This window comes from Schistocerca piceifrons, chromosome 3 (assembly GCF_021461385.2).
Source record: "Schistocerca piceifrons isolate TAMUIC-IGC-003096 chromosome 3, iqSchPice1.1, whole genome shotgun sequence".
Lineage (NCBI taxonomy): Eukaryota > Metazoa > Arthropoda > Insecta > Orthoptera > Acrididae > Schistocerca > Schistocerca piceifrons.
The window spans coordinates 893,716,385-893,739,480 of record NC_060140.1 but is presented as its reverse complement, the minus strand read 5'-3'; the positions used below and the strand labels follow the sequence as shown (position 1 = coordinate 893,739,480).

Below are 23,096 nucleotides of genomic sequence, written 5' to 3'. Positions count from 1 at the left end.
TATGTAGAGTGCTGTCTGGTGTACTTTGATGATGTATATGTTCGAGAATTAACAATCAATGGACATACTGCACAGTCATCTACCTACATTCGTAATGATACTAGCAAAGTAGACAAGGGACGGTTTAGCTATGATCCTAATACTGGGAAACATGCTGCTGCATCACTGATCGGTGTTGAAATTACTGTAAAATTGCTAAAATTGTTCGCACTATCAACTGTGATATTTATTGTGATTCTTCAGTTTCTCCCGGCGTATTTGGTGATCGAACAGTCCACGGGTATATTGCCGGTTCGTAGTGTCCAACGGGCACAATATTTCGGCGATCAGACATGTCGCCATCGTCAGGGGGGATGACTTATATCGGACAAACAGTACGCACCATCGAAGATCGTTGCCGAGAACATCAAAGGCACACTCGACTGAAATATCCAAATAAGACGGCGGTAGCAGAGCATTGTTTGTCCGAGAAACACGAGATGGATTATGAGCGTACCAAGATCCTGGCTCAGACCTCTAAATAATGGGACAGCGTTATAAGGGAGGCTATCGAAATTCGCGCCAGGGAAGATCTTATCAACCGAGATTGCGGCTACAGTCTCAGCAAGGCTTGGGACCCGACATTGAATGTAATTAAGAAGACTCTCAACAAGAAGTAGGAACTGGCGACCAGGGCGGACGTAGCAAGCACATCGACGTTACGACAGATTCCGACGCCCACGCCTTCGCGACCGCCGGCGCGCGGGCGCGGACGGTGAAGAGAGCGGCCCGCGGGGGGAGGGGATTTAAATCAGCCGCCCGCCCTCCGGAGCTCAGTTCGTCAGCGCACCTGACGATGGCGACATGTCTGGTCGCCGAAATATTGTGCCCGTTGGACACTATGAACCGGCAGTATACCAGTGGACTGTTCCAGTGATACTTACTGTTTCAGTACATCGACAGTGTCTTTTCCATCCCATTAGTCCGCTGGTTGGCTGTTGGTTACTCCATAATGATTGATTGACATCGCTTGTTTGAGTTGGAGAAAGAGATTTGGTGGGGGGGGGGGGGGGGGGAGCGACGAAACGGTTCAAATGGCTCTGAGCACTATGGGACTTAACTTCTGAGGTCATCAGTCCCCTAGAACGTAGAACTACTTAAACCTAACTAACCCAAGGACATCACACACATCCATGCCCGAGGCAGGATTCGAACCTGCGACCGTAGCGGTCGCGCGGTTCCAAACTGTAACGCCTAGAACCGCTCGGTTATCACGGCCGGCGGGGGGCAACACCTTCTGGGGATGGCTACCACCGAAACCATTATCGCATACACGACTGCAATATGAGGAATTAGTCTAAACGGAACGCAGAGCCATCAGCTATTCAGTCACCGTGACAGATGAGTTTAAATGTGAAGGTCATCAATCACCTTTGGACAGCAGTTTGGAAACTCCCCTCAACGCCGCCAAAATCTTCGTTTCCTAATGTTGTAACTGTCTTTTATTTAAAATCATCCAGTGTGTGGCGTGTGTGTGTTTTGTTTTATGGTAGCAGCAGTAGCAACATTACTTATACCGTGCGAAGTCTAGTTTTCTGTGAGAAGCAATCGATCAGAATGTGTTAATGCCAGTTTACATCCTGACACAGACCTAGAAGTCGTGGCAGAAAAAACAAAGTGTATGACAATGTACAAAGCGTGTTAGAGCAGAAAAAAATCAATGTTTCAAACAATGAGAAAGGTTCACAGGAAGGATATCTTCGACTTATAATATAGTTTGTGGGACACGCCCATCCTCCCACAGCACAGGCCATGCACCTTTTTTACACTGGTCTCTGCGATGGTTCAATAGCTGTATATTTAATAGGATCTCAGATGTGCTCTATGCTGGCAAGCAGCTGGTATATATTTTCGATATATGGGGGGAGACATATGCGGTAAAAATCTTATCGAGTTCTCTATCGGATGAAGTTAGTGGAGCTTTTTATAGTTTTTAATGTTTCTCTGTTGGATCGTACAGAATAATGAAGATAGCATGTTGGGGTGATCGACGTGAATGAACTCTGAGGGACGCGGATATGTTTCAGCCAGCAGTACTTGTATGTTGTTTGGGGATGCACCACCATGCAGCAGCAAAATCCTCGTCCATCTCCCAGTTCCCATACTGTCTTTTATAGTACTTCGTGTTGCAGGAGGGGGCTTTGTTTGGCACTGACCTTACACAACGTGCACAGTTGGTGGAGCTACGACAATATGTTCCCATTTCCATTGAATGGTCAAAACACAGTTCTGCGCCCCAATAACTCAACTTAGCCCGTTTCTGGACAGGTTTCAGAAGGTGGTAGATATAGCTTTCTTCGACATATACTCAGTTCTGACTTAAATTGATAAATCACGCAAAGCTGCACAAATGGCAGTTGCAAGATGCTTAGGGACTACCTATAACAACGTTGGAATTCTACTGTAGCAGATTCGAGAAAGGTGACTCGTTTCGGAATATGAGATTGTCAGAAATATGATACACTAATGGATGTAATTATTAAAGGACTTCTCCATAGGATCCAACCCAATATGTACTCGAATGGAGAGACTTGATTCCAAATCCCAGACAGCATTTCTAGCGCATAGCGTAGCATTTGAGATCTGAAAAGCTAGTGTACATTCCTTACGACCTCAATCAGCACACCATCTACTATTTGTGATCCTTCTCAATCAACCATCGCCTATAACAAGGCGATATATCACCGAACCTCTGACATGGCATCGAGACAGAATGCGTTACAAGTACTGGAGAAATATCCAGCGGTAGCAGTGTGAGGGCGTTGCAAATACTGGCTTCATACCACGTTCTCTAGCCGAATCACTTCCTAAATTCGGTAATTTTATTAAGAGGTTGCACCGTTGGCGACGTGTAACTGCACTGTTGGACTGACACTATACATTCTGGCAATCACCGTCTGTATTCATTGTCGCGGTTTTTTTCTGGAGAAAACTACAACATTCAGAGGTAATTCCATACCTCGATTTATAAAGCCAGTATAGGTTTTAACATGGATACTTGTATACACCTGTAGAACCAAGACCACTTGTGACGGTAATATGGCTGTGTTTTCTTTCTAAGACACAATGATACCACTCGCAAGAAAGCGTATGGGACATGTCCATCCATCGTTGACTTTCGGTCAGTATTAATTCATATCGCCGGCAATCAGTTATTGACGAAGTATTACACTTAGTAGTAGGGGATGTGTGCTAGTTCACCTTGAGCATCAGGCTTATAAGGTATGTAAAAATTCCTGGCCGATTAAAAGGTATGTGTTTGTGTTCCGACATGTGTAAAGGAAATCACTATGTCTAGTCGTAAGGAGGGTATCGATTTGACGTGGAATACTGTGATAGCAAAGGGAAGAGTATGTCAAGTCATAGGAATGGTACAGATATTTCTATTCTCAGAGCCACAACCACCAGCAGGGTGTATTTCCGATACTTCACTCGTTGTCGAATGTCGTTCAACTGAGACCACAATAGTAACATTTAATTGTAAGTATAGTGATCAAAATTATATGTGACCAATTTCCTAGGATGATGGTTCTGCCTGTCCGTGCTTGGCATGCAGTGCCAGTGGCCTGTGGCGGGAATGATTCACATTTCCCATTCACGGCAGGAGCCGTCCAAATGGAAAGGCCTGCTGGGATGCAGGAATGTAGTTGACTTAACCATGTCGTCCTCTAGACGTCCGAGTAGCGAACTAATACGTAGTATATGTTGGGTAGCTTTCGTGATCGTATGGAAATTTGAAAAGATTCAATATGGGTGTCTGTTTGCACTGGACTATTATTCCCTTCCCTGTAAATTGTCCGGTTGACTGCTTCCGCACATTTCGCACATTTATTAAGTTGAGGGAACATCGATTGTGGGGTGTATGTAGCAGGTGAAAGATAGGTGGAAGACACGTTTGGTGGTTCTCTAGACAAGAGAAACACCTTAGTTGACTTTGTAAATTATAGGGATGATTTGGAATCTGTTGCATCACCGACATCAGTATTCGCGAGTGGTAATATCAATTTCCACTACATTTTCGTGTTTTCATGTAAAGACCTTTGCAGATAGGATAAGTTTCTAGTTACTCAGTGGTTTACAGCATGCTTAACCTCGCTAAGCTTTCGCCTTTCTAGACAAATAACTTCCGGACTATATCTTCGGAATTATGGTGCACGCGCAATATCACAATGCAAGCGATATTGCTATGTGCTTGATATCGAGAAGTATCGCGAAAATGGTATGATATTCTTGCAAACCATCCGAAATTACATATGTTCTTGTAATCCCAGAATCTAGAGATGGGTGTAGAAAAGCAAGAAAGCAAGCAGGTCTGGGCCATAAGCTGTAACGCCTTTATGCCGAGTGGGGCCGACCCCGAATTTGTAGAACAGTTCTGAGAGTGTCTTCGGTCTGCTGAGGGCGCTCTGGTCGTGCATGTAGAATGGATATCTGCCCGACCTCAAGGGAAACATCTAGTGCAGCAAGGAGTATACCTAAGGTGTATATGCTTATGCTGTCTGTCTTTGCGGTATATGTAAGAGTGTTTGGTGTCCGATAGCTATACGAATGATGTACCAGGGGCGATTTTGTATGGCACAGGATACGAATTGTATGTTTAGTACATCGACACGGTATGCAGTGATATATTGCTGGATTGGAGATGGGTTTCACTCTCTAATATTAAAGTTCCTGTCCTCAGTGTGTAACCTCCCCCTCACTTATCGCCGTTAATGACAGTGAAAAATTGAACTGCCTGCACCTAATGGAAATTTGGGAAAAGCAATTGTCACCGAAGTTAACTTGTCGGTAAAGAGGGAGGAAAGGGTTACATCTAAATGAAAGGAAAAATGCAAATGAAATTGGTGAAAATTAATTTTGAGAAAAGGGTAAAATTAATAAAGAAAGTAAATGTGCAGTCGTTACATTAACAATTAATAGGCGTTAATTAGATATTTGAGATTTGGGGAAAATTACGGTCGCCAGTCCTATGGACAACTACAATAACTGAAAATGAAAGATTAATGCACATATAATTTGCACTAAAAGTGTGGCAACTGAAGGTTGACACGTGTTGTGTGAAAACTGAATGTTTGTCAGAAGTAATAAATTTTGCTACACTCTGGCTTAATTTAGCAAAAGAATTAATAAAACCAGAAAATTGAAAGTCATTTTAGTGACTGAAATTAAAAGTGAGCTTTGTTTCTGAAGCAGTACGAAATTCAGTAAAATAAGGTTAGTCTTGGTCTACCTCAACAATCATTTCAAAAGCTACTTCAATCTACGCAATTTGGAAATAAGAGATTTAACTTTGAACTTGAATTAAATGATTCTGAACAATTAACAATAGTAAAATTTAGAACGTACCAAGTGAGCTGCAGTCACAGGAAAGCTAAAATATGGTAGAAAAACTCGCACTCTTAATTAATTTGTGCTTGTGTAATCTAAATATTGTAGCCAGCTATGATTACTTCAACTGAACTTTGAAATTAAAGCAGTGAAATGGAATGATATTACTTTAATGCTGGTGTATAGATTTCAATGACACTTGGGTTTATTCCAGAAAAGGAAGGGACCCTGATTGGTAATGCAATTGGAACAATGAGCAACAAAGGTTCATGTTAAGTTGCTGTATTTTTGTGATGCAACAGTTTGAAAAGCTGAGGTCTGCCATACAGTTCAAAAACTTTACGTGCTTTCAGTCTTCCTTGTTGGTTGATTGAAGGTTTGCAGTCATCGATTGGGGAGGTGGCGACAGTCACTCATTGTCGGCCGTCACTGATGCAGAAGCTGGATGTTGGCGCACCTTCTTCTCAACATGGTCACTAGACGAAACGGGCTCTTGATGTGCGCCAGCTAATGCTTCCCGTCTGCGACACCGTGTCAGAAACTATCATAGCAAGTTGAGTGCAATTACATGCTGCCAAACCCCGAAAGCGCGGCAACTCGCGGGAGCGTCACACATCACCCCTGCTCCACCACCCTACTTCCGCCAGCCTCTATCTGCCCGCGCTCCAAGCGGCAGAGTTAACACTACCAAAGATCCTAAACACTTTGGTTCTCCACACGACCTATCGATGTAATCGTTCGATAGCATAGTTTTCCCTAGGCCAGACCCAGCGTAAAAATACAAATAATATTTACAAAACAAATTACAATATATAGACACAGAAATGTCATAACTTCAGGTAACAAAATAAGGAAAAAATTTATAGTACAATAGATGGAAACAGGAGGATATAAATTTCCGGCGTTACAAGTGGCAGTGCAGTGTAATAGAGTAAGAGTCTTTCCGTATTTGACGATCTGTAGGCCACATGAGTGGCAGGATGTTTATAGTGCCAATAATATAGACGACAAACACAATGATTTCCTTAACATATTTCTCATTCTCTTTGAGAGTTGCTTTCCATTAGAATGTTCTAAACGGGATACCAGCAATAATAGGCAGCCCAGGCGGCTGAGTAGTGGGATAAGGATATCTTGTAGAACAAAATTGGAATTGTATGAAAATGTTAGAAGTAGTCACAATCAAGCTACAGTAGCCCATTACAAACAGTATTGTAAGGTGCTTAAAAATGTTATTAGGAAAGCAAGGAGTATGTGGTATCCAAATAGAATAGCTAATTCACAGGATAAAATTAAAATCATATGGTCAGTTGTGAAGGAAGTGTCTGGTCAGCAGCACAAGGTCGATGATATAAAGTCAGTTCGCAGTAATAATATGTACAGTATTTAACAATCATTTTCTGAGAATTGCTGGTGAATTAAATAAAAATTTAGTTTCTACCAGAAATCATAACTTTCTTGGCAAATGCCTTTCTGAGATTGTCTGAAATACTTCTCTGTGATACAGACAAGAGGAAGATAGAGTCAATAATTAAATAACTGTAGACTAAGGACTCTCATGTTTATGATGCAGTGTCTAGCAGAATATTAAAATACTGTGCTGCCTATGTTAGCCCTGAATTTAGCCACATCTGTAATTTTTCTTTAGGAATAGTTAGTTTCCTGAGCGATTAAAGTACTCAGTAGTGAAGCCGCTTTATAAAAAGGGAGAAAGGGATGAGATTTAGATAATTTTAGACCTATTTCTGTGCCATCAGTCTTTGCTAAAGCTATTGCAAAGGCTGTGTATGTAAGGATAATTGATCAGTTTATATCACACGATTTGCTATCAAATGTACAGTTCGGAATCAGAAGTCGTTTAACAACTGAAAATGCTATATTCTTTTCTCTGTGAGGTACTGGATGGGTTAAACAAAAGGTTTCGAACGCTTGGCATATTTTTTGATTTAACTAATGCATTTGATTGTGTTGATCACAAAATATTGCTCCAGAAGTTGAAACATCACGGAATACAGGGAGTAGCTCACAACTGATTCCCCTCTTACTTTAGCAACAGGCAGCAAAAGTCATTATTCACAATGTTGATAACAGCTGTTACGTGGGGTCTGAGTAGGGTACTGGGGGGGGGGGGGGGTGCCCCCCAGGGATCGGTGTTGGGGTTACTCCTGTTCCTCTTTTATATAAATGATGTGCCCTCTAGTATTATGGGCAACTCTAAAATATTTCTGTTTGGTGATGACACTAGCTTGGTAGTATAGGATGTTGTGTGCAACATTGGCTTGGTTTCAAATAATGCAGTATATGACCTAAATCCATGGCTTGTAGAAAATAAACTAACGCTAAATCACAACAAGACGCAGTTTTTAGTTTCTAACCCATAATTCAATAAAACCTGACGTTTTAATTGCACAGAAAGGGCATGTGGTAAGTGAAACTGAACATTTGAAATTTCTATGTGTTCAGCTAGATTTTAAGCTGTCATACTTTCACAAGTATATGGTTATGGATGCTTAGCCAATCCTGAACATAAAAAATTTGGATAATCTGCAGCAATGCAGATATTTTTCTACCATGGATATGCAGAGTGGTAGTCATTACTTAGAGGAAGCACTAGAGGATCAGTCACACACCGCATTTGTGGTTCTATCAAGACATTATCAATATCAGCTTATGCTGTTCAGATTTAAAAACGTACCATCTACGTTTCAGCAACATTTACGCAGTGTTTGGTGAGTTATTGACACCTAGGCAGTGTATGAAGTATTTAGATGACATGATTGTCGTTGCAAAGGACATGGAAGATCATGTATTATGAGTAACGAAAATGTTTAAAGGGTTGCACGTCACGCACCTAATAAGCAGTGTACACAAATGTGACTTTGCGCTATGGGAGTAATAAGTTGTTAGGGAGTCTGTATGCATCACAATATAATGGAAGTCTTACAGGATTTTCTGGTACTAATCTCAGAGAAAGAATTGCAGTCTGAAGTCTGGTGAATTATTATCAGTAGTTTGTACAGAAATTTATGGAAATTGTATGAATGGTCACTAGTCTGTTGGTAATGTGGTGCAAACAGTCATGCACTCTGCTGCATATTAAGCCAGGAAGTGGACAGGGTTGCCCATGCATCACGACAGCGCAAAAAATAACTTTAACTACTCTATGATGGGGAAAAAGATACTGAATCTCAGATACAGCATAAAATACTTTCACTGTTATTGGAACAGAAGGAAATTCATCACAATGTATCATGCTGCTGAACTCCAGTGAAAGGAATGTCTCTGCATCAAAATTCATACATATTTATATCACTCTGTGATGCATTTTTCACTAAGACTTGGCACCTAGTTACATTGCCTACAACAGGAGACTTGACCTAGTCTGACGATACTGATCCGCATGTTACCACTGTATGGTACAGTTTTCCATTGAATGCACCCGGTATCTAAAATGCGCATGTTAATCTGATCCACATGCCGAATACTGTGACCATAGCTTGCAGCTGCTAATGCAATACTTCATTGCAACTTTCCCACCATTTCGTATTACTTTTGCTAAGAGTGGATAGTGTCGCTACACTGCCCCCTTCCATGGAGAAGATCGAGTATTTAAAGTCTTTCTTCAGGCTAACTCTCTATTGAAATTACCTTCACCCTTAATCTGTAAAACAGGTATATACAACTAGACTGGCTATTCTTAACTACTATTCAATTACTACATTAATCTGGAACTTCATAAATCTGTTTTCCATCCCTCGTTTGGGGAATCCAGTCTACAGGAACTGGATTATCCATAGATCAGATTTCAGAACTTATCGTCGTTTCAAGTGCATAAAAACTAGCCAGAGCAAAGTCAGTGTCTCTATGGCGCTAGGGACTATTATGTTCTAGGTCACAGTTGTCTAACAGCTATGCTCCAGATATCATTGCACATGCTGCAGCAACCACTCCATAGTGATCTGCCCCCCCTGCTTGTCTAACATGTTACTTGGTGAATGATCCAGGTCAGGTTCTGAGGAATTGTTGAAGAAGATAGTTTTGTTTGGACAACATCTCTACAGGTTCGTCTGGACAATACAGCTGCACCCGTGTTACATTCAATATATAAGTCCTATCATTGTAACAGGTAAATGAATGGTAGGCCCCATGATATACACTTACAAGGGAAAATTCGCAAGTTTCAATTAATGATCTTGTTGAAACGTAGCAAGTGTGTAGAGGGGTATAGTAATACAACATGTATTTTTGTTGTTTGTGCCTAGTTTCTCTTTTAAGAGGTAAAACACAACCCAAAAAGTAATTTTGCATATTAAATTTGGAGGGAATGTCTTCAAAATGATGATATAAAAGAAGTGTTTCTCATATAAAAGTTGCTATGTAATTAACATTCTTGAAAACTGTATAATCGAATTTTGTAATTATTTGAAATTTCGTAGAATATCCTACCACCATTAATTAATTATGAAAAATGGAAGCTTTTGTTACAACATAAAGAAGCTTTCAAGTTATATACATTCATGTGTGATAACACTTATTTCTGAAATACCATTTTTGAAAACTATGCTGTAAACAGTGTGCTGTCACAGTATTTTCAAAATATCTAAATAAAATATCTAAACATTCAGTATTATTGTAGTTGCATATTTTACTTATATATTTATTATGTTTTAAATTTCTAAGTTTTTCATTCATTTGTTCTCTTTTGTTTTTTAATTTGTAATTTCACATACATGTATTTTGTTAATTGAAAATAATTAGTAACTCATTATTATGGTACAAAATCGTTACAATAATAGTATTTTTAAAATAAATGTTTAAAATACAACTTTGTCTTACATCATGCACACATAATGAACAAAATTTCTTCAGATAATATACACAACAGAGAACACAATATAACAGAAAATTCAGCAGCACTTCAAATCCTGATTTGTATCAGGCATATTTCAGTACATTTGTAAGCCATGATGAAAACAACAGATTATATACTAGTGACTGCTTCTTAACTGGAGATTTACATAAAAATCATTCAACTGAGCTACATCTGAAAATCTTCTCACAAGGTTCTTCAAACATCAAAAGCAAAGTATGTACCATGTCTGTAGCTGTGCTATTGAGTCCTTTGGGGTTACCAGGTGAATAAACTACTTGTCCTTGGGTACGATGGGCAAAATGGTTTTTCACACTGACCATTCGACTTTTCATAGCTTTAACAGAAAACAGTGCTGAGTCTGGACCAAATTTCGAGAATCTCTTTTTGAAGCTCCAAATGCCCTTTTGACAGCAGCAAAATCTGGTAAACAAGCTTGAGACCAGCCCAAAAGATATTTTAAAGATGCTTATCTGTATTATTGTTAGATTCTTGGGGCTATCAGTGTGAAGGAACTGTACAGAGCATCATACCTGAGTAGAAGTAACTTGTTCATCTGGTGATCCCAAAGGGTTTTATGGCACAGGTGCAGTCATAAGATGTATATGGCTTTAGAATTTGGAAGAACTATGTGAGAAGATTTTCAGATCTAGTTCTGTTGCACGATTTTCATGTCAATCTAAACTTGAGAAAGAATGTAAGTAAGCAGCAGTCACAAGTACATAATCAATTCTTTCGCCATAGCTCACCAATGTACCAAAATATGCCTGATACAAATCAAAATACTTAGACGATCACCCATGACAATTTGAAACCTGCTGAATTCTGTTTTATATTGTTTTTCTGTTGTGTATATTATATGAAGAAACTTCGTTCATTTTATGTACATGGTGAAAGAAAATGGTATGTTTTAAGCATTTATTTACAGATAATAGTTATTGTAATGATTCTGAATCATAAAAATCAGTTACTCATTATTTTCCATTAACAAAATACACATAAGTGAAATGGCAAACTAAAAAACAAATAAGGAAAAGAATGAGTGGAAAATACAAAATAACAATTTAAAACATAAAACAAAAATAGACAAAATAAATAAGTAGACTAATAATGAATGTTTAGATATTTTAATGAGATATGTTGAGAATACTCTGCCAGCCCACTGAGTACAGTTTATGTTCCAAAAGTGATATTTCAGAAACCAGCTTTATCACACATGGCTTGAAAGCTTCTTCCTGTTGTATCAGAAGTTTTCATTTTTAAGAGTTAATTAACAGTGGTCGAGTACGCCACGAAAATTCAAATTATTACAAAATTCGATTACACAGTTACAATTCTAAAAACATGCCCTACAAATCTAATATGCAAAATTATCTTTTGTGATGTGTTTTGCCCCTTCAAAGTGAAATTGGGCACAAACAAAAAATACATATTATATTTTCTTGTTGCCTCTACACACCCACCAAGTTTCATCAAGATTGTTCATTGAATCTTGAGAATGTTCCCTTGTTAAATTCATTGATCAACAATCCACTTGTAACACTTATATCGATTAGATGTAAGTTTGTTATGTAACTGTGTATCTGCAATTATGGAATGTGTATTATTTGTTATTTAAAGTCCTTGAGCTATGGCAAGAAAATTAGTTTTGTGATGTATGTATGAAAAAAGTAAAAGAATATGTTTAACTGATAAATTACTATAATATGTGTATGTTCATAAAAAGAAAATATTTATTGAAAGCTAGTTCAAGCTCGGACCACTTGTATTTGTAATATATAAAAAACGTAGGGAAGTCCCTCCGCAACGGAAGTGGCATGGCTCAATGTAAAAGGTGGTTTTGGTTGTCAATCTGGGCGGCTCCTTGGTGTGAATGGTACGCAGTATGTGGCTAGCCATAGCACGGCACACTTTGCCGATGCTAAGAGAGCCAATTGGAAGCTGCTTTATAAAGGATTTGTCTTGGATGTGGATCTGGCTATTATTTGGTTGTTGTTGTTGTGGTCTTCAGTCCTGAGACTGGTTTGATGCAGCTGTCCATGCTACTCTATCCTGCGCAAGCTTCTTCATCTCCCAGTACCTACTGCAACCTACATCCTTCTGAATCTGCTTGGTGTATTCATCTCTTGGTCTCCCTCTATGATTTTTACCCTCCACGCTGCCTTCCAATACTAAATTGGTGATCCCTTGATACCTCAGAACATGTTCTACCAACCGATCCCTTCGTCTAGTCAAGTTGTGCCACAAACTTCTCTTCTCCCCAATCCTATTCAACACCTCCTCATTAGTTATGTGATCTATCCATCTAATCTTCAGCATTCTTTTGTAGCACCACATTTCGAAAGCTTCTATTCTCTTCTTGTCTAAACTATACGTGGCTACACTCCATACAAATACTTTCAGAAACGACTTCCTGACACTTAAATCTATACTCGATGTTAACAAATTTCTCTTCTTCAGAAAGGCTTTCCTTCCCATTGCCAGTCTACATTTTATATCCTCTCTACTTCGACCATCATCAGTTATTTTGCTCCCCAAATAGTAAAACTCTTTTACTGCTCTAAGTGTCTCATTTCTTAATCTAATACCCTCAACATCACCCGACTTAATTCGACTACATTCCATTATCCTCGTTTTGCTTTTGTTGATGTTCATCTTATATCCTCCTGTCAAGACACTATCCATTCTGTTCAACTGCTCTTCCAAGTCCTTTGCTGTCTCTGACGGAATTACAGTGTCATCAGCGAACCTCAAAGTTTTTATTTCTTCTCCATGGATTTTAATACCTACTCCGAATTTTTCTTTTGTTTCCTTCACGGCTTGCTCAATATACAGATTGAATAAAATGGGGGAGAGGCTACAACCCTGTCTCACTCCCTTCCCAACCACTGCTTCCCTTTCGTGCCCCTCGACTCTTATAACTGCCATTTGGTTTCAATACAAATTGTAAATAGCCTTTCGCTCCCTGTATTTTACCCCTGCCACCTTCAGAATTTGAAGAGAGATTCCAGTCAACATTGTCAAAAGCTTTCTCTAAGTCTACAAATGCTAGAAACGTAGGTTTGCCTTTCCTTAATCTAGCTTCTAAGATAAGCCGTAGGGTCAGTATTGCCTCATGTGTTCCAATATTTCTACGGAATCCAGACTGATCTTCTACTAGTTTTTCCATTTGTCTGTAAAGAGTTCGTGTTAGTATTTTGCAGCTGTGACTTATTAAACTGATAGTTCGGTAATTTTCACATCTGGGATCGGAATTATTATATTCTTCTTGAAGTCTGAGGGTATTTCGCCTGTCTCATACATCTTGCTCACCAGATGGTAGAGTTTTGTCAGGACTGGCTCTCCCAAGACCGTCAGTAGTTCTAATGGAATGTTGGCTACTCCCAGGGCCTTGTTTCGACTCAGGTCAGAGTCACAGTTAGTCGCCTAGTCGCTTGCCACCACCGCTTTACTAACTTCATGCATTCAGTAATGTATGTGGGCATGGACCAGTTAATTTGTGTGTGGTTTTAATAATAATCACAACATTATAAATACATGTCCAGAACCATATTTTCTATCCTGATCATGAACCTATGCAAGGTCCTCACGTAAATGCTACTAAAACCGAGTATCCTGATTTAAATGAACAATTCTTGCATTAAAGTGCTTAAAAGTGATTTTTTTGTCTAATATAAAAGGAATAGCAAAATTTAAAGTTAGAACCACAAAAGTGAAGTTGGATAGGCTTTTGCTAAAGTATCCTTAGTTTATTACAAAATATAGTTTTGTAGGATTACAGTGAAAGATTATGTAAATATTGTTTCCTAGAATACCTGCTTCACAGGTGATAAAAACGCAAACAAGTTAAGCTTACTTTAAAAATAGTGTGTTTTTGATTTCTATCATGAATGGGTCCTTTCTTGAAGTTAATTAAGCCCAGTGTTGTATTGTATTGTCTTTCAAAGTAAATTATGAACTACTCCAACTGAAGTGAATGATTAGCTTTTTGAATTAGTCTTTTGTACTGTAATAATCAGAGAGCATTGACTAGTGAAATTATACTAGTTTATGGGCCCCATCATATTCTCCAACTATTAAAAAAAATTGAACTGTTACTGTTGCTAAGGGAAACTGATGTATGTAGAGGAGTTGAAACAGTGTATTTATGATATTATTCATCTTTATTTGCTTTTTTTTCATGTCAGTTAAGATAAAAGCCCCTCATGTCCAAATTTAATCCTGCACTTCATGCAATAACATTTCAGTATTCGATTAAGTAATGATCTTGAGTGTAGCTGTCATTATTATGAGCTTGGTGCAAATTTGTTTCATCCAATTTACTGGTGTGTGCGTTATTGATAACTGCTGCTACGCACAGCTCAGAGTGCACTGTGTCAGTTTGTATCATGTTTGCTATTCAAAGGGAAATCGTAGTGAAAGTATCTTCAATAACCAATATTCAATTTTCTTAAGCATATATTTCCAAAGTAATGTGCCTAATTGGGCTGGCGACCGTTTACTTTTTCTTTCACTTATGGTTTTACCAATTTCATTAACTCACAAGGTTAAAACCCGTTTGGTTTTTCTGTTAATTTCACCATATTCAAAATTATAGTCAGATACCTATGCCCATTAGACACACTTGCGGTCAAAATTCGAAATCCTCTCAGAGGGTAACATTAGGGTGTTTCACAGCACGTTAGTGTTATACACTACCTTGGAATTCCAAATGTCTTGCTCCCATGAATTTTTCCTTGCATTGGCTCTTCTGGCACAACAGTCTGTGATGCTGTGTTTTTCTATGCAGTAATTTGTAGTGCATACTGTACTGCTGTTGACTGCTACACTGTTTACACTCCTCTTTGGCACTCTGTGCTATTCACCATTCAGTAAGGTCCTCACCCAGTACTTGTATTACTGCTATTTCACTGCTTAATCCGCCCAAATTTCTGTGCTTCTTCCTTAGTTTCTGGGTTACTGCCTGTCAGAATGTTGAACTTCCTTCTCCTTCGATACAGGTGATACAGGATGCATCTTACTCCTTACACAGCTAAGCGTCTCTCACTCCATTGTAGAATTATAACCCTCCATCCTTCACCTGCCGTGACGCAAAGGCAATAGGATATTCTGGACCATCGACCTCCTGGCTCAAAACGCACCCAAGAACATGGGCTCGATGCATCAAATGACAGTATGAACTTCTTTGAAGAATTCCAAAGCACCAACACTGGACTTAATGTTAACACTTTCTTTAACTCGACAAAAGTTCCCTAACACTCTCTGATCAAGCATACCTAAGACCCTTTTTCAAAAACTGCATCAGTGGGCTTGCAATATCTGCGAAACCCATTCACCAGCTTTCTATAATAATTTTCGAGACCAGAAATGATTGTTAGTCGTGGGTTGTTCCTGGTATCAGAAAATCTCAAACTGCTTTTACTAATCTAGGATCAGTATTTTAAACATAGCTGCGCTACAGCAATGGTTCCACGTAAATCAGACTAAGAACAGCCGACCAGTTGCAAAGGATAAAGTAAACTTTTAAATAATTACTATTAAAAACAGTCTTGATCACAATTTATTTTATAAGGTGACCGGTTTCGACCACTGCTGTGGTCATCTTCAGACCTACAAGATGTATACAAAGCATTAATTAGAGGGCTACATGCATTAATGAAAATACATAGAGTTATACGGCTATAAAACGTTGAATTACCATTGAGTGGAAACCCCTTTCTGTTGGAGAATCACAACTGGAGAAACCAGTGCACGTCTTACTTTATATAATGGAGGCTCCACCCACTTCTGACTGCATGATGTCATTATTAACCAATGAGTTATAAGTCGAATTACAATTTAAAATTTCTTAGTTAAAAGAACATTGTCAAGAATTAGAAATAAATATACATTAAACTTTGCTTATTTAACAGCTATTGTCAATTAAAAAGCGTTAAAAATATTTAAAAATGTAGGAAAATGAACTTCAGTTTGGCAGTACATGGGTTGCCCTCTCGTGGCCTGTCAGTGAACCATTTGAAACCACTGGTTGCTATGGTGAAGTTAGACGCCGTTACAAATTGTTAATAATACCAACTGTCCCTCTTATAACTTAAACAAAAAGCTCAATCAAATCTTAAAATCCTTCTATGTTTATGAAGAAAATTATAGTATTAAAAACAGTTTCGAGTTAACTAAGTTAATTTATGATGTGGATATTCCAAAAACCGCAAGGTTTGCATCGTTAGACATCACAAATCTTTACACAAATATACCTATTCAAGAGACTATCTCTATTATTAATGATAACCTAACGCATCACAAAATCATGAGCCCCAAAGAAATAGTAGAATTCATTGAACTGTTAAGAATTACTCTAGATTTTAATTATTTTTCATTTAATAATAAAATATACATACAAGAAGATGGACTTGCAATGGGAAATTCCCTGGCTAGCACTATAGCAGATATTTTCGTCAACTATGTTGAAATCCAATTTTTCAAAAATAATCCAGAAATAACAAATAAAATTATATACTACAAAAGATATGTTGACGACACACTGCTATTATATAACGGCTCTAAGGAAGAAATTGATGCTTTCGCTAACAACTTAAATAATTTACATCCAAAACTTGTATTTACAGTAGAACATGAAAGTAAAAATTGTATTAATTTCCTTGACCTCACAATTACAAAACAGAATGGAAGACATAATATTTCTATTTATAGAAAACCCACATCAACCGACGTAATAATAAATGCTACATCATGCCATCCATTAAGATACAAAATGGCATTTTTTAAAACTATGATACATAGGATACTGAAATTACCTCTCCAACATGATGCTATCCAAAAGGAAATTGATACATTAAAACAGATAGCAGTTGCTAACAATTATAATTCCCATCAGGTTGATCTGTTATATAAAAAAAATTACAAGAAAAAAATGATGCCGTTATAAATTCCAAGAAGAGATTTACACAAATGACATACATGGGACCTATCTCAGATAAAATAAATAAATAATTTAAGAACACAAGCGTGGCAATAGCATTTAAAACTAATAACCCCCTACAGATGAAATTGAAACACACAATTGGAGACTCAAATAGATACCAAAAGTCAGGTGTTTATAAAATAATATGTAATGACTGTGAGAAACAGTATATTGGCCAAACTGGCCGAAACTTTTTAACACGTTTCAGAGAACATACTACTGGTGCTGCACGTATCAAATCAATATTCGGTCAACATCTTGATGAATACAATCATTCTGAGGGTTGCATTTCTAGGAATTTGAAAATATTACATACTGTGCCAAAAGGACCACTGCTAAATACCTTAGAAGAAATTGAAATTTTTTCACTTCACAAAAGTAATCCATTATCTGTTTTAAACGAACAACTTCAGTTCAAAGACAAACATTTCTTTGAGCTTTTCGATGATCTGCTTTAGAATGTCTACTCTTCTGTATTTGTTTTAAAAAAAAAAGGGTCTTTCTAATTATTAAGACTTTTAGCAAATAATTTTATCTTTACATTGTAATTGTATTTTACCAAACATTATTTTATGATTGACTACCTGTTTTAGAATTATTGCTTTTATGCTTTTAGACTGCTAATTCACATCGTTTTATTTTATTATTGACAATGGCTCATAATTTAATAATTTTATAATTTTAAATTCTTTCAATTTTATTTGCTTATATGACTGGTATGTAACTTGAAGAATAGCAATGCCTTATAAAAAAATGGCACTGGTAATCTACATACTAACTTCATAGATAATATTTTATATATACAGTCAACTACTTCATAGCGTATTTGTGCAGCATGAGTTATATATATCAGCTACAGATTATTGTAGCTTACTCTTTTCGTTTCAATAAAGACAAGTTGCTGCTCAATAATACATCGTCTGACGCCACAACTTCATTGGAAAGAAGCCTGCTGCCACATCTTTGCATTGGCGTTTGTCCTCACCATGGCAACCACTAGTTCAACTATCGACTCTACAACAACTTCAGTGGAAAAAGCTTGCTCCTTCATCTTTGTAACGGCGTCTAACTTCACCATAGCAACCAGTGGTTTCAAATGGTTCACTGACAGGCCACGAGAGGGCAACCCATGTACTGCCAAACTGAAGTTCATTTTCCTACATTTTTAAATATTTTTAACGCTTTTTAATTGACAATAGCTGTTAAATAAGCAAAGTTTAATGTATATTTATTTCTAATTCTTGACAATGTTCTTTTAACTAAGAAATTTTAAATTGTAATTCGACTTATAACTCATTGGTTAATAATGACATCATGCAGTCAGAAGTGGGTGGAGCCTCCATTATATAAAGTAAGACGTGCACTGGTTTCTCCAGTTGTGATTCTCCAACAGAAAGGGGTTTCCACTCAATGGTAATTCAACGTTTTATAGCCGTATAACTCTATGTATTTTCATTAATGCATGTAGCCCTCTAATTAATGCTTTGTATACATCTTGTAGGTCTGAAGATGACCACAGCAGTGGTCGAAACCGGTCACCTTATAAAATAAATTGTGATCAAGACTGTTTTTAATAGTAATTATTTACAATTTTATTGATCACTGCTGTTCCCATAATGCATTCAAAAGTAAAGTAAACTTTACCTAGGTTTCAATAGATATAAATCTATCTTCTTCAGAAGATGCCTGGGGACAATGAACATCGTAATATATATTAAGGTATGAAACATGAGTCAAGAATAAAGTTTAACATATATTAGGAAAATATTGTATTACAAGATGTGAGAAAGATTCTTGGTACTTACAGTATTATAACAACATGAAGTGATATGTCCTTATCGTTTAGGCAAACATCTGCATAGTTACATTAATCATATAAAATATAGCCCTGACACCAGGGTTTGTCAAACAAATAAAATAGGTACATAGAAGTTGCAGAGCGCCTAAGCGACTGAGTAAAATCGGCCAGCGTAGTAGCACAGCGGCCAGGGCAGGTGGCGCTCATGTCGCGAACTATGTGCCGATAGGCGTACTGAAGTAACATTTGAAACATCAATTTTAATTGCGTTCTTAAATAGAGTGATAATAAATAAATTGGCAAGCATTTGACACTCCCGTTATGACATTGTGGGAGGTATAGGAACAATAACGTAGATACATACATCAAAAAGACAGGTGGCGCTTCCGCCGTGAGTTACATGCAGTGGTCTATATAGCCAAAATATAAAGTTATATTACCATATTAGTGAAGCCCATAGAACGTATATAAGTCAAACCATCAAGAACAATCAGTAATGGCTTTTAAGAAAATTACGAGACCTGGTCTACAATCCAGTTACTACGTAATATAGAATAAGAGAAAATTACATGAGGGCCGCTGTAGTGGCAGCCATATATCGTGAAAAGAACACATTATATAAACGATGGTAAACTGGAGGATATGAAAGTGCATTATAGCTTCCTGAGGAAATAGACTACTGAGGTTACTAACATTAATGTTATATATTACACAGTACGGGTTTAAAGCCTTCGAAGAATTGTTTACAGGCAAGGTTCAACTGATCATTCAGAATATTGCCGTCTTTGAGCTCTAGATGTCTAAAAATAAATAGCTCTTCCCACAGATCTAGTCTCCGTCCTTTGACCTGTCTATGTAGGATAACCGTGTCTTCTAACTGTTTAGGCGTATGGCCGGTTAACAAGAGGTGTTCAGCAAAGGTAGAGTTGCGAATATTCGTTCCTTTTTTACCTAACAGATGTTCTTTATATCGTGTTTTCACAGCTCTGCCGGTTTGACCAATATAATAAGAGGGGCAGTTATTACAGGTTAGCTTGTAAATACCTGAATTAGAAAACCAATCGCTGGCAATCTCTACTGACTGTACAAGATTTCTTTTTAAACTGTTATCTGTAGAAAAGGAGACGTTACAGTTATATTTTTTATTCAGAAGACGTTTAATCCTATACGATAAGTTACCCAGGAAAGGGATGGAAATAAATTTTTTAGTTTCTGTGGTATCCGTGGGGAGAATATTTCTCAAAGTCGAACATTTTTGGGAGATTTTCTTATTGAGCAGGTAATCGATCATATTCTGGTTATACCCATTATTAACCGCAATCGCTTTGATGACATTCAATTCCTTTTTTTGATCCGCAGGTGATAAAGGAGTGGTTACCATTCGGTGAATGGCGGAATGAAAAAATGCCAATTTATGAGCTTTTGGATGGGTTGAGTCAGCAGGAATGACATTATCAGAATATGTTTCCTTGCGGAAGATATTAAAATGGAAGGAATTATCTTCTATAGAAATTGTTAAATCGAGAAAATTAAGTTCACGTTTATCATTTTGAAGTTCTTTTGTGAAGGAAATTTTTTCGTGTAAACCGTTGAAAGTGTTAAAGAGATGCTCTAACTCATGATCAGTGCCATCAAAAGCAATGAAAATGTCATCAACATACCGTGCATAATAGCGGATTTTGTGGCGTAATTCTGAACTTGAATTGAAGAACGTTGTTTCTAAGGCGTTAATGAAAACCTCTGCTAGAATACCGGCGAGGGGGCTACCCATTGCTAGACCATCTGGTTGTACATACATTTTCTCGTTAAATGTGAAGTAATTGTATTTTAAAATGACCTTGAGCAAACCAATGAGTTCGGCAATCTGAGTTTCACTTAATTTTTTGTGTTTAAGAAGATTCTCTTTTACAAGGTCTATGGTTTCATCAACCGGAACATTTGTGTAAAGGCTGACGATGTCAAAGGACACCAGTCTAGTGTCAGGTGTACAGCTTATAGATTGAATATTGTGAATTAATTCCTTACTGTTTTTTACAGAGAAATTATTTTCAAAAGTGAAAGCATCTTTAATTTTAAAATGGAGGCGCCTAGCAAGTGTGTGATGTGGACTGCCTATACCATTCACTATAGGGCGGATCGGGTGATTTTGTTTATGCAGTTAAAACTGGCTTCTAAGCACTGGTGGTTTAGGGTTCATATTTATAAGCCCTTTCTTTTGGAACTTATTGAACAAGCTGACGGAATTCGTTAAAGTACGCCGGATTTCATTTTGCAGTTCAGTAGTAGGATCTACAGTAACCTCAGTGATGTCGTTTTCCTCAAAAAACTTTACAGTCTTCTCCATATATTCATTTTTATAAGCCACGACCACGGTGTTCCCTTTGTCACTCTTAGTGATTAATGCGTCGTGCTCTCTAAGTTTATGATTAATGCTTTTTATTATACTATATTCGCCCGATTGCTTATTAGGAGATAATTTAATTTCTTTTTCTATTATGTTGTTACATTCGTAGGCACATTTGACTTGCTCCGTTTTCTCTAATTTCAGAGATTCTAAACCGATTTTTAGATCTACAATGAGATTACAAATAACTGGATATTTATCGAGTTTAGCAGGCAAGTTATATTTAAGGCCTTTACACAACAAGTCATTTTCGGCCTGCGTAAAAGAGATATTGGTTTTATTTAGTACTCTATCGTAAAATAGGTGCTTAACACTATTGTCTGCTGTATTATCACTTTTACTTGTGGTCCTATTACTAAACTTTAAAAGCTTTCTTTCATGTCTGGCCTTGATTATTACTTTACGATTAGAGAGCCATTCATTAATACTATTCCACAGGTGGTCAATTTGAAAATTACAAAGATCTTTAAAGGCTTTAGTTAAAAATAGGTGTATACAGTAGGCTTCACTATTAAGGACATCTTTTTTCTTATACAAATTTACTGTGCTCTCGGAAATGACTAAACGCACTAGCTTCTTTTTAATAGAAGGCACCCTGTTACACTGTTTAAAATTTACGTACGCCTTCACATAATCAGGGATAATGTCTTTCTCTAGGCACTGGTGATTAAAGTCAATAGCCATACCTGCTTTCACAATTTTTAATTTGATGTCCATATACCTGGATGCAGCTTTTGATACCTCGGCAGGCAAGAATTTCAGTATTTTAAACATAGCTGCGCTACAGCAATGGTTCCACGTAAATCAGACTAAGAACAGCCGACCAGTTGCAAAGGATAAAGTAAACTTTACCTAGGTTTCAATAGATATAAATCTATCTTCTTCAGAAGATGCCTGGGGACAATGAACATCGTAATATATATTAAGGTATGAAACATGAGTCAAGAATAAAGTTTAACATATATTAGGAAAATATTGTATTACAAGATGTGAGAAAGATTCTTGGTACTTACAGTATTATAACAACATGAAGTGATATGTCCTTATCGTTTAGGCAAACATCTGCATAGTTACATTAATCATATAAAATATAGCCCTGACACCAGGGTTTGTCAAACAAATAAAATAGGTACATAGAAGTTGCAGAGCGCCTAAGCGACTGAGTAAAATCGGCCAGCGTAGTAGCACAGCGGCCAGGGCAGGTGGCGCTCATGTCGCGAACTATGTGCCGATAGGCGTACTGAAGTAACATTTGAAACATCAATTTTAATTGCGTTCTTAAATAGAGTGATAATAAATAAATTGGCAAGCATTTGACACTCCCGTTATGACATTGTGGGAGGTATAGGAACAATGACGTAGATACATACATCAAAAAGACAGGTGGCGCTTCCGCCGTGAGTTACATGCAGTGGTCTATATAGCCAAAATATAAAGTTATATTACCATATTAGTGAAGCCCATAGAACGTATATAAGTCAAACCATCAAGAACAATCAGTAATGGCTTTTAAGAAAATTACGAGACCTGGTCTACAATCCAGTTACTACGTAATATAGAATAAGAGAAAATTACATGAGGGCCGCTGTAGTGGCAGCCATATATCGTGAAAAGAACACATTATATAAACGATGGTAAACTGGAGGATATGAAAGTGCATTATAGCTTCCTGAGG

General features: G+C 37.5%; 1 pseudogene; it reads left to right on the top strand.

Annotated features, from left to right (window-relative positions):
• The first annotated feature begins 2,057 nt into the window (after nt 1-2,057).
• Nucleotides 2,058-23,096, top strand: part of LOC124789168 — a 33,955-nt pseudogene continuing 12,916 nt past the window's right edge.